The 10,942-nt window shown below is 46.6% G+C and overlaps 32 non-coding genes across 32 annotated transcripts; all 32 read right to left on the bottom strand.

The window, feature by feature from the left end:
- Nucleotides 1-412: 412 nt before the first annotated feature.
- On the bottom strand, nucleotides 413-531 carry LOC119193063. Its single transcript, XR_005113808.1, has one exon. It is a non-coding gene; the product is annotated as a 5S ribosomal RNA (ribosomal RNA).
- A 190-nt stretch (nucleotides 532-721) lies between these two features.
- On the bottom strand, nucleotides 722-840 carry LOC119193074. The gene has a single exon (XR_005113819.1). It is a non-coding gene; the product is annotated as a 5S ribosomal RNA (ribosomal RNA).
- A 198-nt stretch (nucleotides 841-1,038) lies between these two features.
- LOC119193085 lies at nucleotides 1,039-1,157 on the bottom strand. Its single transcript, XR_005113830.1, has one exon. It is a non-coding gene; the product is annotated as a 5S ribosomal RNA (ribosomal RNA).
- A 199-nt stretch (nucleotides 1,158-1,356) lies between these two features.
- On the bottom strand, nucleotides 1,357-1,475 carry LOC119193092. The gene has a single exon (XR_005113837.1). It is a non-coding gene; the product is annotated as a 5S ribosomal RNA (ribosomal RNA).
- Nucleotides 1,476-1,666: 191 nt separating this feature from the next.
- On the bottom strand, nucleotides 1,667-1,785 carry LOC119193093. Its single transcript, XR_005113838.1, has one exon. It is a non-coding gene; the product is annotated as a 5S ribosomal RNA (ribosomal RNA).
- Nucleotides 1,786-1,983: 198 nt separating this feature from the next.
- Nucleotides 1,984-2,102, bottom strand: LOC119193094. Its single transcript, XR_005113839.1, has one exon. It is a non-coding gene; the product is annotated as a 5S ribosomal RNA (ribosomal RNA).
- Nucleotides 2,103-2,293: 191 nt separating this feature from the next.
- Nucleotides 2,294-2,412, bottom strand: LOC119193064. The gene has a single exon (XR_005113809.1). It is a non-coding gene; the product is annotated as a 5S ribosomal RNA (ribosomal RNA).
- Nucleotides 2,413-2,602: 190 nt separating this feature from the next.
- LOC119193065 lies at nucleotides 2,603-2,721 on the bottom strand. Its single transcript, XR_005113810.1, has one exon. It is a non-coding gene; the product is annotated as a 5S ribosomal RNA (ribosomal RNA).
- Nucleotides 2,722-2,912: 191 nt separating this feature from the next.
- Nucleotides 2,913-3,031, bottom strand: LOC119193066. Its single transcript, XR_005113811.1, has one exon. It is a non-coding gene; the product is annotated as a 5S ribosomal RNA (ribosomal RNA).
- Nucleotides 3,032-3,221: 190 nt separating this feature from the next.
- LOC119193067 lies at nucleotides 3,222-3,340 on the bottom strand. The gene has a single exon (XR_005113812.1). It is a non-coding gene; the product is annotated as a 5S ribosomal RNA (ribosomal RNA).
- Nucleotides 3,341-3,530: 190 nt separating this feature from the next.
- On the bottom strand, nucleotides 3,531-3,649 carry LOC119193068. The gene has a single exon (XR_005113813.1). It is a non-coding gene; the product is annotated as a 5S ribosomal RNA (ribosomal RNA).
- Nucleotides 3,650-3,840: 191 nt separating this feature from the next.
- Nucleotides 3,841-3,959, bottom strand: LOC119193069. Its single transcript, XR_005113814.1, has one exon. It is a non-coding gene; the product is annotated as a 5S ribosomal RNA (ribosomal RNA).
- Nucleotides 3,960-4,158: 199 nt separating this feature from the next.
- Nucleotides 4,159-4,277, bottom strand: LOC119193070. Its single transcript, XR_005113815.1, has one exon. It is a non-coding gene; the product is annotated as a 5S ribosomal RNA (ribosomal RNA).
- Nucleotides 4,278-4,475: 198 nt separating this feature from the next.
- Nucleotides 4,476-4,594, bottom strand: LOC119193071. Its single transcript, XR_005113816.1, has one exon. It is a non-coding gene; the product is annotated as a 5S ribosomal RNA (ribosomal RNA).
- Nucleotides 4,595-4,793: 199 nt separating this feature from the next.
- Nucleotides 4,794-4,912, bottom strand: LOC119193072. The gene has a single exon (XR_005113817.1). It is a non-coding gene; the product is annotated as a 5S ribosomal RNA (ribosomal RNA).
- Nucleotides 4,913-5,108: 196 nt separating this feature from the next.
- Nucleotides 5,109-5,227, bottom strand: LOC119193073. The gene has a single exon (XR_005113818.1). It is a non-coding gene; the product is annotated as a 5S ribosomal RNA (ribosomal RNA).
- Nucleotides 5,228-5,418: 191 nt separating this feature from the next.
- On the bottom strand, nucleotides 5,419-5,537 carry LOC119193075. The gene has a single exon (XR_005113820.1). It is a non-coding gene; the product is annotated as a 5S ribosomal RNA (ribosomal RNA).
- Nucleotides 5,538-5,728: 191 nt separating this feature from the next.
- Nucleotides 5,729-5,847, bottom strand: LOC119193090. Its single transcript, XR_005113835.1, has one exon. It is a non-coding gene; the product is annotated as a 5S ribosomal RNA (ribosomal RNA).
- Nucleotides 5,848-6,046: 199 nt separating this feature from the next.
- LOC119193076 lies at nucleotides 6,047-6,165 on the bottom strand. The gene has a single exon (XR_005113821.1). It is a non-coding gene; the product is annotated as a 5S ribosomal RNA (ribosomal RNA).
- A 190-nt stretch (nucleotides 6,166-6,355) lies between these two features.
- Nucleotides 6,356-6,474, bottom strand: LOC119193077. Its single transcript, XR_005113822.1, has one exon. It is a non-coding gene; the product is annotated as a 5S ribosomal RNA (ribosomal RNA).
- Nucleotides 6,475-6,661: 187 nt separating this feature from the next.
- Nucleotides 6,662-6,780, bottom strand: LOC119193078. The gene has a single exon (XR_005113823.1). It is a non-coding gene; the product is annotated as a 5S ribosomal RNA (ribosomal RNA).
- Nucleotides 6,781-6,980: 200 nt separating this feature from the next.
- On the bottom strand, nucleotides 6,981-7,099 carry LOC119193079. The gene has a single exon (XR_005113824.1). It is a non-coding gene; the product is annotated as a 5S ribosomal RNA (ribosomal RNA).
- Nucleotides 7,100-7,303: 204 nt separating this feature from the next.
- On the bottom strand, nucleotides 7,304-7,422 carry LOC119193080. The gene has a single exon (XR_005113825.1). It is a non-coding gene; the product is annotated as a 5S ribosomal RNA (ribosomal RNA).
- Nucleotides 7,423-7,619: 197 nt separating this feature from the next.
- Nucleotides 7,620-7,738, bottom strand: LOC119193081. The gene has a single exon (XR_005113826.1). It is a non-coding gene; the product is annotated as a 5S ribosomal RNA (ribosomal RNA).
- A 206-nt stretch (nucleotides 7,739-7,944) lies between these two features.
- Nucleotides 7,945-8,063, bottom strand: LOC119193091. The gene has a single exon (XR_005113836.1). It is a non-coding gene; the product is annotated as a 5S ribosomal RNA (ribosomal RNA).
- A 198-nt stretch (nucleotides 8,064-8,261) lies between these two features.
- LOC119193082 lies at nucleotides 8,262-8,380 on the bottom strand. The gene has a single exon (XR_005113827.1). It is a non-coding gene; the product is annotated as a 5S ribosomal RNA (ribosomal RNA).
- Nucleotides 8,381-8,578: 198 nt separating this feature from the next.
- On the bottom strand, nucleotides 8,579-8,697 carry LOC119193083. Its single transcript, XR_005113828.1, has one exon. It is a non-coding gene; the product is annotated as a 5S ribosomal RNA (ribosomal RNA).
- Nucleotides 8,698-8,896: 199 nt separating this feature from the next.
- On the bottom strand, nucleotides 8,897-9,015 carry LOC119193084. The gene has a single exon (XR_005113829.1). It is a non-coding gene; the product is annotated as a 5S ribosomal RNA (ribosomal RNA).
- Nucleotides 9,016-9,213: 198 nt separating this feature from the next.
- LOC119193086 lies at nucleotides 9,214-9,332 on the bottom strand. Its single transcript, XR_005113831.1, has one exon. It is a non-coding gene; the product is annotated as a 5S ribosomal RNA (ribosomal RNA).
- A 198-nt stretch (nucleotides 9,333-9,530) lies between these two features.
- LOC119193087 lies at nucleotides 9,531-9,649 on the bottom strand. Its single transcript, XR_005113832.1, has one exon. It is a non-coding gene; the product is annotated as a 5S ribosomal RNA (ribosomal RNA).
- Nucleotides 9,650-9,855: 206 nt separating this feature from the next.
- On the bottom strand, nucleotides 9,856-9,974 carry LOC119193088. The gene has a single exon (XR_005113833.1). It is a non-coding gene; the product is annotated as a 5S ribosomal RNA (ribosomal RNA).
- A 198-nt stretch (nucleotides 9,975-10,172) lies between these two features.
- Nucleotides 10,173-10,291, bottom strand: LOC119193089. Its single transcript, XR_005113834.1, has one exon. It is a non-coding gene; the product is annotated as a 5S ribosomal RNA (ribosomal RNA).
- Between the last annotated feature and the right edge of the window lie 651 nt (nucleotides 10,292-10,942).

Raw genomic sequence — 10,942 nt, forward strand, 5'->3', positions numbered from 1 at the left:
AAGGAAAATGAAATAATTACTAAATGTCGCATTCTAAAATGCACAAACATGTTGTAAGAAGTAAAAAATTAATATTTTCTCTTGATATCGTTGTCCTTTGTATACTGTTCACTGTTACCTAGTTTTAAATGTAAAATAAAAAACTGTATGTATTTTAAAGTATGAGTTTTAATGCTTAAATTGTAACGAAACTGAAAACAAACGAGTGCGCGACGAGCGACACCCGCACTACACGAAGTCTGCACGCGCACCGCACACCGCGCACCGCGCACCATCATGTAATATTATATGTACGCACTACGAGTACAACCACACCTATACACATACACAAACCGACTTACACTAACCAAATGCAAAATATATACATATACACATATACACATATACAACAAACAAAACAAAACAAAACAAAAGCCAACATCACGCGGTGTTCCCAGGCGGTCACCCATCCAAGTACTGACCGCGCCCGACGTTGCTTAACTTCGGTGATCGGACGAGAACCGGTATATTCAACGTGGTATGGACGTTGGCGACACCCTCACCATACAGACGGGTCTGCACGCGCACCGCACACCGCGCACCGCGCACCATCATGTAATATTATATGTACGCACTACGAGTACAACCACACCTATACACATACACAAACCGACTTACACTAACCAAATGCAAAAATATATACATATACACATATACAACAAACAAAACAAAACAAAACAAAAGCCAACATCACGCGGTGTTCCCAGGCGGTCACCCATCCAAGTACTGACCGCGCCCGACGTTGCTTAACTTCGGTGATCGGACGAGAACCGGTATATTCAACGTGGTATGGACGTTGGCGACACCCTCACCATACAGACGGGTCTGCACGCGCACCGCACACCGCGCACCGCGCACCATCATGTAATATTATATGTACGCACTACGAGTACAACCACACCTATACACATACACAAACCGACTTACACTAACCAAATGCAAAAATATATACATATACACATATACACATATACAACAAACAAAACAAAACAAAACAAAAGCCAACATCACGCGGTGTTCCCAGGCGGTCACCCATCCAAGTACTGACCGCGCCCGACGTTGCTTAACTTCGGTGATCGGACGAGAACCGGTATATTCAACGTGGTATGGACGTTGGCGACACCCTCACCATACAGACGGGTCTGCACGCGCACCGCACACCGCGCACCGCGCACCATCATGTAATATTATATGTACGCACTACGAGTACAACCACACCTATACACATACACAAACCGACTTACACTAACCAAATGCAAAAATATATACATATACACATATACACATATACAACAAACACAACAAAACAAACCAAAACGCCACCATCACGCGGTGTTCCCAGGCGGTCACCCATCCAAGTACTGACCGCGCCCGACGTTGCTTAACTTCGGTGATCGGACGAGAACCGGTATATTCAACGTGGTATGGACGTTGGCGACACCCTCACCATACAGACGGGTCTGCACGCGCACCGCACACCGCGCACCGCGCACCATCATGTAATATTATATGTACGCACTACGAGTACAACCACACCTATACACATACACAAACCGACTTACACTAACCAAATGCAAAAATATATACATATACACATATACAACAAACAAAACAAAACAAAACAAAAAGCCAACATCACGCGGTGTTCCCAGGCGGTCACCCATCCAAGTACTGACCGCGCCCGACGTTGCTTAACTTCGGTGATCGGACGAGAACCGGTATATTCAACGTGGTATGGACGTTGGCGACACCCTCACCATACAGACGGGTCTGCACGCGCACCGCACACCGCGCACCGCGCACCATCATGTAATATTATATGTACGCACTACGAGTACAACCACACCTATACACATACACAAACCGACTTACACTAACCAAATGCAAAAATATATACATATACACATATACACATATACAACAAACAAAACAAAACAAAACAAAAGCCAACATCACGCGGTGTTCCCAGGCGGTCACCCATCCAAGTACTGACCGCGCCCGACGTTGCTTAACTTCGGTGATCGGACGAGAACCGGTATATTCAACGTGGTATGGACGTTGGCGACACCCTCACCATACAGACGGGTCTGCACGCGCACCGCACACCGCGCACCGCGCACCATCATGTAATATTATATGTACGCACTACGAGTACAACCACACCTATACACATACACAAACCGACTTACACTAACCAAATGCAAAAATATATACATATACACATATACAACAAACAAAACAAAACAAAACAAAAAGCCAACATCACGCGGTGTTCCCAGGCGGTCACCCATCCAAGTACTGACCGCGCCCGACGTTGCTTAACTTCGGTGATCGGACGAGAACCGGTATATTCAACGTGGTATGGACGTTGGCGACACCCTCACCATACAGACGGGTCTGCACGCGCACCGCACACCGCGCACCGCGCACCATCATGTAATATTATATGTACGCACTACGAGTACAACCACACCTATACACATACACAAACCGACTTACACTAACCAAATGCAAAAATATATACATATACACATATACAACAAACAAAACAAAACAAAACAAAAGCCAACATCACGCGGTGTTCCCAGGCGGTCACCCATCCAAGTACTGACCGCGCCCGACGTTGCTTAACTTCGGTGATCGGACGAGAACCGGTATATTCAACGTGGTATGGACGTTGGCGACACCCTCACCATACAGACGGGTCTGCACGCGCACCGCACACCGCGCACCGCGCACCATCATGTAATATTATATGTACGCACTACGAGTACAACCACACCTATACACATACACAAACCGACTTACACTAACCAAATGCAAAAATATATACATATACACATATACAACAAACAAAACAAAACAAAACAAAAAGCCAACATCACGCGGTGTTCCCAGGCGGTCACCCATCCAAGTACTGACCGCGCCCGACGTTGCTTAACTTCGGTGATCGGACGAGAACCGGTATATTCAACGTGGTATGGACGTTGGCGACACCCTCACCATACAGACGGGTCTGCACGCGCACCGCACACCGCGCACCGCGCACCATCATGTAATATTATATGTACGCACTACGAGTACAACCACACCTATACACATACACAAACCGACTTACACTAACCAAATGCAAAAATATATACATATACACATATACAACAAACAAAACAAAACAAAACAAAAGCCAACATCACGCGGTGTTCCCAGGCGGTCACCCATCCAAGTACTGACCGCGCCCGACGTTGCTTAACTTCGGTGATCGGACGAGAACCGGTATATTCAACGTGGTATGGACGTTGGCGACACCCTCACCATACAGACGGGTCTGCACGCGCACCGCACACCGCGCACCGCGCACCATCATGTAATATTATATGTACGCACTACGAGTACAACCACACCTATACACATACACAAACCGACTTACACTAACCAAATGCAAAAATATATACATATACACATATACAACAAACAAAACAAAACAAAACAAAAGCCAACATCACGCGGTGTTCCCAGGCGGTCACCCATCCAAGTACTGACCGCGCCCGACGTTGCTTAACTTCGGTGATCGGACGAGAACCGGTATATTCAACGTGGTATGGACGTTGGCGACACCCTCACCATACAGACGGGTCTGCACGCGCACCGCACACCGCGCACCGCGCACCATCATGTAATATTATATGTACGCACTACGAGTACAACCACACCTATACACATACACAAACCGACTTACACTAACCAAATGCAAAAATATATACATATACACATATACAACAAACAAAACAAAACAAAACAAAAAGCCAACATCACGCGGTGTTCCCAGGCGGTCACCCATCCAAGTACTGACCGCGCCCGACGTTGCTTAACTTCGGTGATCGGACGAGAACCGGTATATTCAACGTGGTATGGACGTTGGCGACACCCTCACCATACAGACGGGTCTGCACGCGCACCGCACACCGCGCACCGCGCACCATCATGTAATATTATATGTACGCACTACGAGTACAACCACACCTATACACATACACAAACCGACTTACACTAACCAAATGCAAAAATATATACATATACACATATACACATATACAACAAACAAAACAAAACAAAACAAAAAGCCAACATCACGCGGTGTTCCCAGGCGGTCACCCATCCAAGTACTGACCGCGCCCGACGTTGCTTAACTTCGGTGATCGGACGAGAACCGGTATATTCAACGTGGTATGGACGTTGGCGACACCCTCACCATACAGACGGGTCTGCACGCGCACCGCACACCGCGCACCGCGCACCATCATGTAATATTATATGTACGCACTACGAGTACAACCACACCTATACACATACACAAACCGACTTACACTAACCAAATGCAAAAATATATACATATACACATATACACATATACAACAAACAAAACAAAACAAAACAAAAGCCAACATCACGCGGTGTTCCCAGGCGGTCACCCATCCAAGTACTGACCGCGCCCGACGTTGCTTAACTTCGGTGATCGGACGAGAACCGGTATATTCAACGTGGTATGGACGTTGGCGACACCCTCACCATACAGACGGGTCTGCACGCGCACCGCACACCGCGCACCGCGCACCATCATGTAATATTATATGTACGCACTACGAGTACAACCACACCTATACACATACACAAACCGACTTACACTAACCAAATGCAAAAATATATACATATACACATATACACATATACAACAAACAAAACAAAACAAAACAAAAAGCCAACATCACGCGGTGTTCCCAGGCGGTCACCCATCCAAGTACTGACCGCGCCCGACGTTGCTTAACTTCGGTGATCGGACGAGAACCGGTATATTCAACGTGGTATGGACGTTGGCGACACCCTCACCATACAGACGGGTCTGCACGCGCACCGCACACCGCGCACCGCGCACCATCATGTAATATATATGTACGCACTACGCACTACGAGTACAACCACACCTATACACATACACAAACCGACTTACACTAACCAAATGCAAAAATATATACATATACACATATACAACAAACAAAACAAAACAAAACAAAAGCCAACATCACGCGGTGTTCCCAGGCGGTCACCCATCCAAGTACTGACCGCGCCCGACGTTGCTTAACTTCGGTGATCGGACGAGAACCGGTATATTCAACGTGGTATGGACGTTGGCGACACCCTCACCATACAGACGGGTCTGCACGCGCACCGCACACCGCGCACCGCGCACCATCATGTAATATTATATGTACGCACTACGAGTACAACCACACCTATACACATACACAAACCGACTTACACTAACCAAATGCAAAAATATATACATATACACATATACAACAAACAAAACAAAACAAAACAAAAAGCCAACATCACGCGGTGTTCCCAGGCGGTCACCCATCCAAGTACTGACCGCGCCCGACGTTGCTTAACTTCGGTGATCGGACGAGAACCGGTATATTCAACGTGGTATGGACGTTGGCGACACCCTCACCATACAGACGGGTCTGCACGCGCACCGCACACCGCGCACCGCGCACCATCATGTAATATTATATGTACGCACTACGAGTACAACCACACCTATACACATACACAAACCGACTTACACTAACCAAATGCAAAAATATATACATATACACATATACAACAAACAAAACAAAACAAAACAAAAACCCAACATCACGCGGTGTTCCCAGGCGGTCACCCATCCAAGTACTGACCGCGCCCGACGTTGCTTAACTTCGGTGATCGGACGAGAACCGGTATATTCAACGTGGTATGGACGTTGGCGACACCCTCACCATACAGACGGGTCTGCACGCGCACCGCACACCGCGCACCGCGCACCATCATGTAATATTATATGTACGCACTACGAGTACAACCACACCTATACACATACACAAACCGACTTACACTAACCAAATGCAAAAATATATACATATACACATATACACATATACAACAAACAAAACAAAACAAAACAAACAGCCAACATCACGCGGTGTTCCCAGGCGGTCACCCATCCAAGTACTGACCGCGCCCGACGTTGCTTAACTTCGGTGATCGGACGAGAACCGGTATATTCAACGTGGTATGGACGTTGGCGACACCCTCACCATACAGACGGGTCTGCACGCGCACCGCACACCGCGCACCGCGCACCATCATGTAATATTATATGTACGCACTACGAGTACAACCACACCTATACACATACACAAACCGACTTACACTAACCAAATGCAAAAATATATACATATACACATATACAACAAACAAAACAAAACAAAACAAAAGCCAACATCACGCGGTGTTCCCAGGCGGTCACCCATCCAAGTACTGACCGCGCCCGACGTTGCTTAACTTCGGTGATCGGACGAGAACCGGTATATTCAACGTGGTATGGACGTTGGCGACACCCTCACCATACAGACGGGTCTGCACGCGCACCGCACACCGCGCACCGCGCACCATCATGTAATATTATATGTACGCACTACGAGTACAACCACACCTATACACATACACAAACCGACTTACACTAACCAAATGCAAAAATATATACATTACACGTATACAACAAACAAAACAACAAAACAAAAGCCAACATCACGCGGTGTTCCCAGGCGGTCACCCATCCAAGTACTGACCGCGCCCGACGTTGCTTAACTTCGGTGATCGGACGAGAACCGGTATATTCAACGTGGTATGGACGTTGGCGACACCCTCACCATACAGACGGGTCTGCACGCGCACCGCACACCGCGCACCGCGCACCATCATGTAATATTATATGTATGCACTACGGAGTACAACCACACCTATACACATACACAAACCGACTTACACTAACCAAATGCAAAAATATATACATATACACATATACACATATACAACAAACAAAACAAAACAAAACAAAAAGCCAACATCACGCGGTGTTCCCAGGCGGTCACCCATCCAAGTACTGACCGCGCCCGACGTTGCTTAACTTCGGTGATCGGACGAGAACCGGTATATTCAACGTGGTATGGACGTTGGCGACACCCTCACCATACAGACGGGTCTGCACGCGCACCGCACACCGCGCACCGCGCACCATCATGTAATATTATATGTACGCACTACGAGTACAACCACACCTATACACATACACAAACCGACTTACACTAACCAAATGCAAAAATATATACATATACACATATACACATATACAACAAACAAAACAAAACAAAACAAAACAAAAAGCCAACATCACGCGGTGTTCCCAGGCGGTCACCCATCCAAGTACTGACCGCGCCCGACGTTGCTTAACTTCGGTGATCGGACGAGAACCGGTATATTCAACGTGGTATGGACGTTGGCGACACCCTCACCATACAGACGGGTCTGCACGCGCACCGCACACCGCGCACCGCGCACCATCATGTAATATTATATGTACGCACTACGAGTACAACCACACCTATACACATACACAAACCGACTTACACTAACCAAATGCAAAATATATACATATACACATATACACATATACAACAAACAAAACAAAACAAAACAAAAGCCAACATCACGCGGTGTTCCCAGGCGGTCACCCATCCAAGTACTGACCGCGCCCGACGTTGCTTAACTTCGGTGATCGGACGAGAACCGGTATATTCAACGTGGTATGGACGTTGGCGACACCCTCACCATACAGACGGGTCTGCACGCGCACCGCACACCGCGCACCGCGCACCATCATGTAATATTATATGTACGCACTACGCACTACGAGTACAACCACACCTATACACATACACAAACCGACTTACACTAACCAAATGCAAAAATATATACATATACACATATACACATATACAACAAACAAAACAAAACAAAACAAAAAGCCAAAATCACGCGGTGTTCCCAGGCGGTCACCCATCCAAGTACTGACCGCGCCCGACGTTGCTTAACTTCGGTGATCGGACGAGAACCGGTATATTCAACGTGGTATGGACGTTGGCGACACCCTCACCATACAGACGGGTCTGCACGCGCACCGCACACCGCGCACCGCGCACCATCATGTAATATTATATGTACGCACTACGAGTACAACCACACCTATACACATACACAAACCGACTTACACTAACCAAATGCAAAAATATATACATATACACATATACACATATACAACAAAAAAAACACAACAACACAAAAGCCAACATCACGCGGTGTTCCCAGGCGGTCACCCATCCAAGTACTGACCGCGCCCGACGTTGCTTAACTTCGGTGATCGGACGAGAACCGGTATATTCAACGTGGTATGGACGTTGGCGACACCCTCACCATACAGACGGGTCTGCACGCGCACCGCACACCGCGCACCGCGCACCATCATGTAATATTATATGTACGCACTACGAGTACAACCACACCTATACACATACACAAACCGACTTACACTAACCAAATGCAAAATGAAATACATATACACATATACACATATACAACAAACAAAACAAAACAAAACAAAAGCCAACATCACGCGGTGTTCCCAGGCGGTCACCCATCCAAGTACTGACCGCGCCCGACGTTGCTTAACTTCGGTGATCGGACGAGAACCGGTATATTCAACGTGGTATGGACGTTGGCGACACCCTCACCATACAGACGGGTCTGCACGCGCACCGCACACCGCGCACCGCGCACCATCATGTAATATTATATGTACGCACTACGAGTACAACCACACCTATACACATACACAAACCGACTTACACTAACCAAATGCAAAAATATATACATATACACATATACACATATACAACAAACAAAACAAAACAAAACAAAAAGCCAACATCACGCGGTGTTCCCAGGCGGTCACCCATCCAAGTACTGACCGCGCCCGACGTTGCTTAACTTCGGTGATCGGACGAGAACCGGTATATTCAACGTGGTATGGACGTTGGCGACACCCTCACCATACAGACGGGTCTGCACGCGCACCGCACACCGCGCACCGCGCACCATCATGTAATATTATATGTACGCACTACGAGTACAACCACACCTATACACATACACAAACCGACTTACACTAACCAAATGCAAAAATATATACATATACACATATACACATATACAACAAACAAAACAAAACAAAACAAAAGCCAACATCACGCGGTGTTCCCAGGCGGTCACCCATCCAAGTACTGACCGCGCCCGACGTTGCTTAACTTCGGTGATCGGACGAGAACCGGTATATTCAACGTGGTATGGACGTTGGCGACACCCTCACCATACAGACGGGTCTGCACGCGCACCGCACACCGCGCACCGCGCACCATCATGTAATATTATATGTACGCACTACGAGTACAACCACACCTATACACATACACAAACCGACTTACACTAACCAAATGCAAAAATATATACATATACACATATACACATATACAACAAACAAAACAAAACAAAACAAAAGCCAACATCACGCGGTGTTCCCAGGCGGTCACCCATCCAAGTACTGACCGCGCCCGACGTTGCTTAACTTCGGTGATCGGACGAGAACCGGTATATTCAACGTGGTATGGACGTTGGCGACACCCTCACCATACAGACGGGTCTGCACGCGCACCGCACACCGCGCACCGCGCACCATCATGTAATATTATATGTACGCACTACGCACTACGAGTACAACCACACCTATACACATACACAAACCGACTTACACTAACCAAATGCAAAAATATATACATATACACATATACACATATACAACAAACAAAACAAAACAAAACAAAAAGCCAACATCACGCGGTGTTCCCAGGCGGTCACCCATCCAAGTACTGACCGCGCCCGACGTTGCTTAACTTCGGTGATCGGACGAGAACCGGTATATTCAACGTGGTATGGACGTTGGCGACACCCTCACCATACAGACGGGTCTGCACGCGCACCGCACACCGCGCACCGCGCACCATCATGTAATATTATATGTACGCACTACGAGTACAACCACACCTATACACATACACAAACCGACTTACACTAACCAAATGCAAAAATATATACATATACACATATACACATATACAACAAACAAAACAAAACAAAACAAAAGCCAACATCACGCGGTGTTCCCAGGCGGTCACCCATCCAAGTACTGACCGCGCCCGACGTTGCTTAACTTCGGTGATCGGACGAGAACCGGTATATTCAACGTGGTATGGACGTTGGCGACACCCTCACCATACAGACGGGTCTGCAGGCGCGCTGCGTAAACCGCACATAGTATATAATGTATATGAAATGGAAGAGCAAACGAGGGGGCATAATATTCTACACCATTTGACATCTATTGACTGTCGGTGTAAGTACAAGTATCGCTCAATGTACACACGTAGCTAAGCATGTAGTTTATATCTTTATTCGAGAGATGGCATTGGTTTGCTTTCTACTAAAGATGCCACGAATAGTGATTTGGGTAATACCGAATAACCGGCCATACCCCGCAAAACCGCCGAATATTTTGCTCAGTTAGTACATCGTTTTGCGTGCAGCATGTCCGATCGAATAATTGGCAAAAGTATTCAGCCGGACGTAACTCAAGAAAGTGATGGAGATGTTAAGTTCCTCCTTAGTAAATTGTAACGTACTTCTAAAAGGTTTATTACTGACTGTCTACAATGCACAAAAACTGTCCTACTCCACCCCAGCCTGCCACTTCTAAACGAATATTAATTACAATAGTTTAAATTCATAGACATTTTGCTAATTTATATATCGTAAATTGATTATTCTTCATTATTTTAATGGTCATAAAGAAAATATACTTATATAAGATACATGAAGGTTTTTGTTCCATCACACAAAAAACTTAAGTAGTGGA

The sequence above is a fragment of the Manduca sexta genome, unplaced genomic scaffold (genome assembly GCF_014839805.1).
Source record: "Manduca sexta isolate Smith_Timp_Sample1 unplaced genomic scaffold, JHU_Msex_v1.0 HiC_scaffold_3585, whole genome shotgun sequence".
In the NCBI taxonomy this organism is placed as follows: Eukaryota; Metazoa; Arthropoda; class Insecta; order Lepidoptera; family Sphingidae; genus Manduca; species Manduca sexta.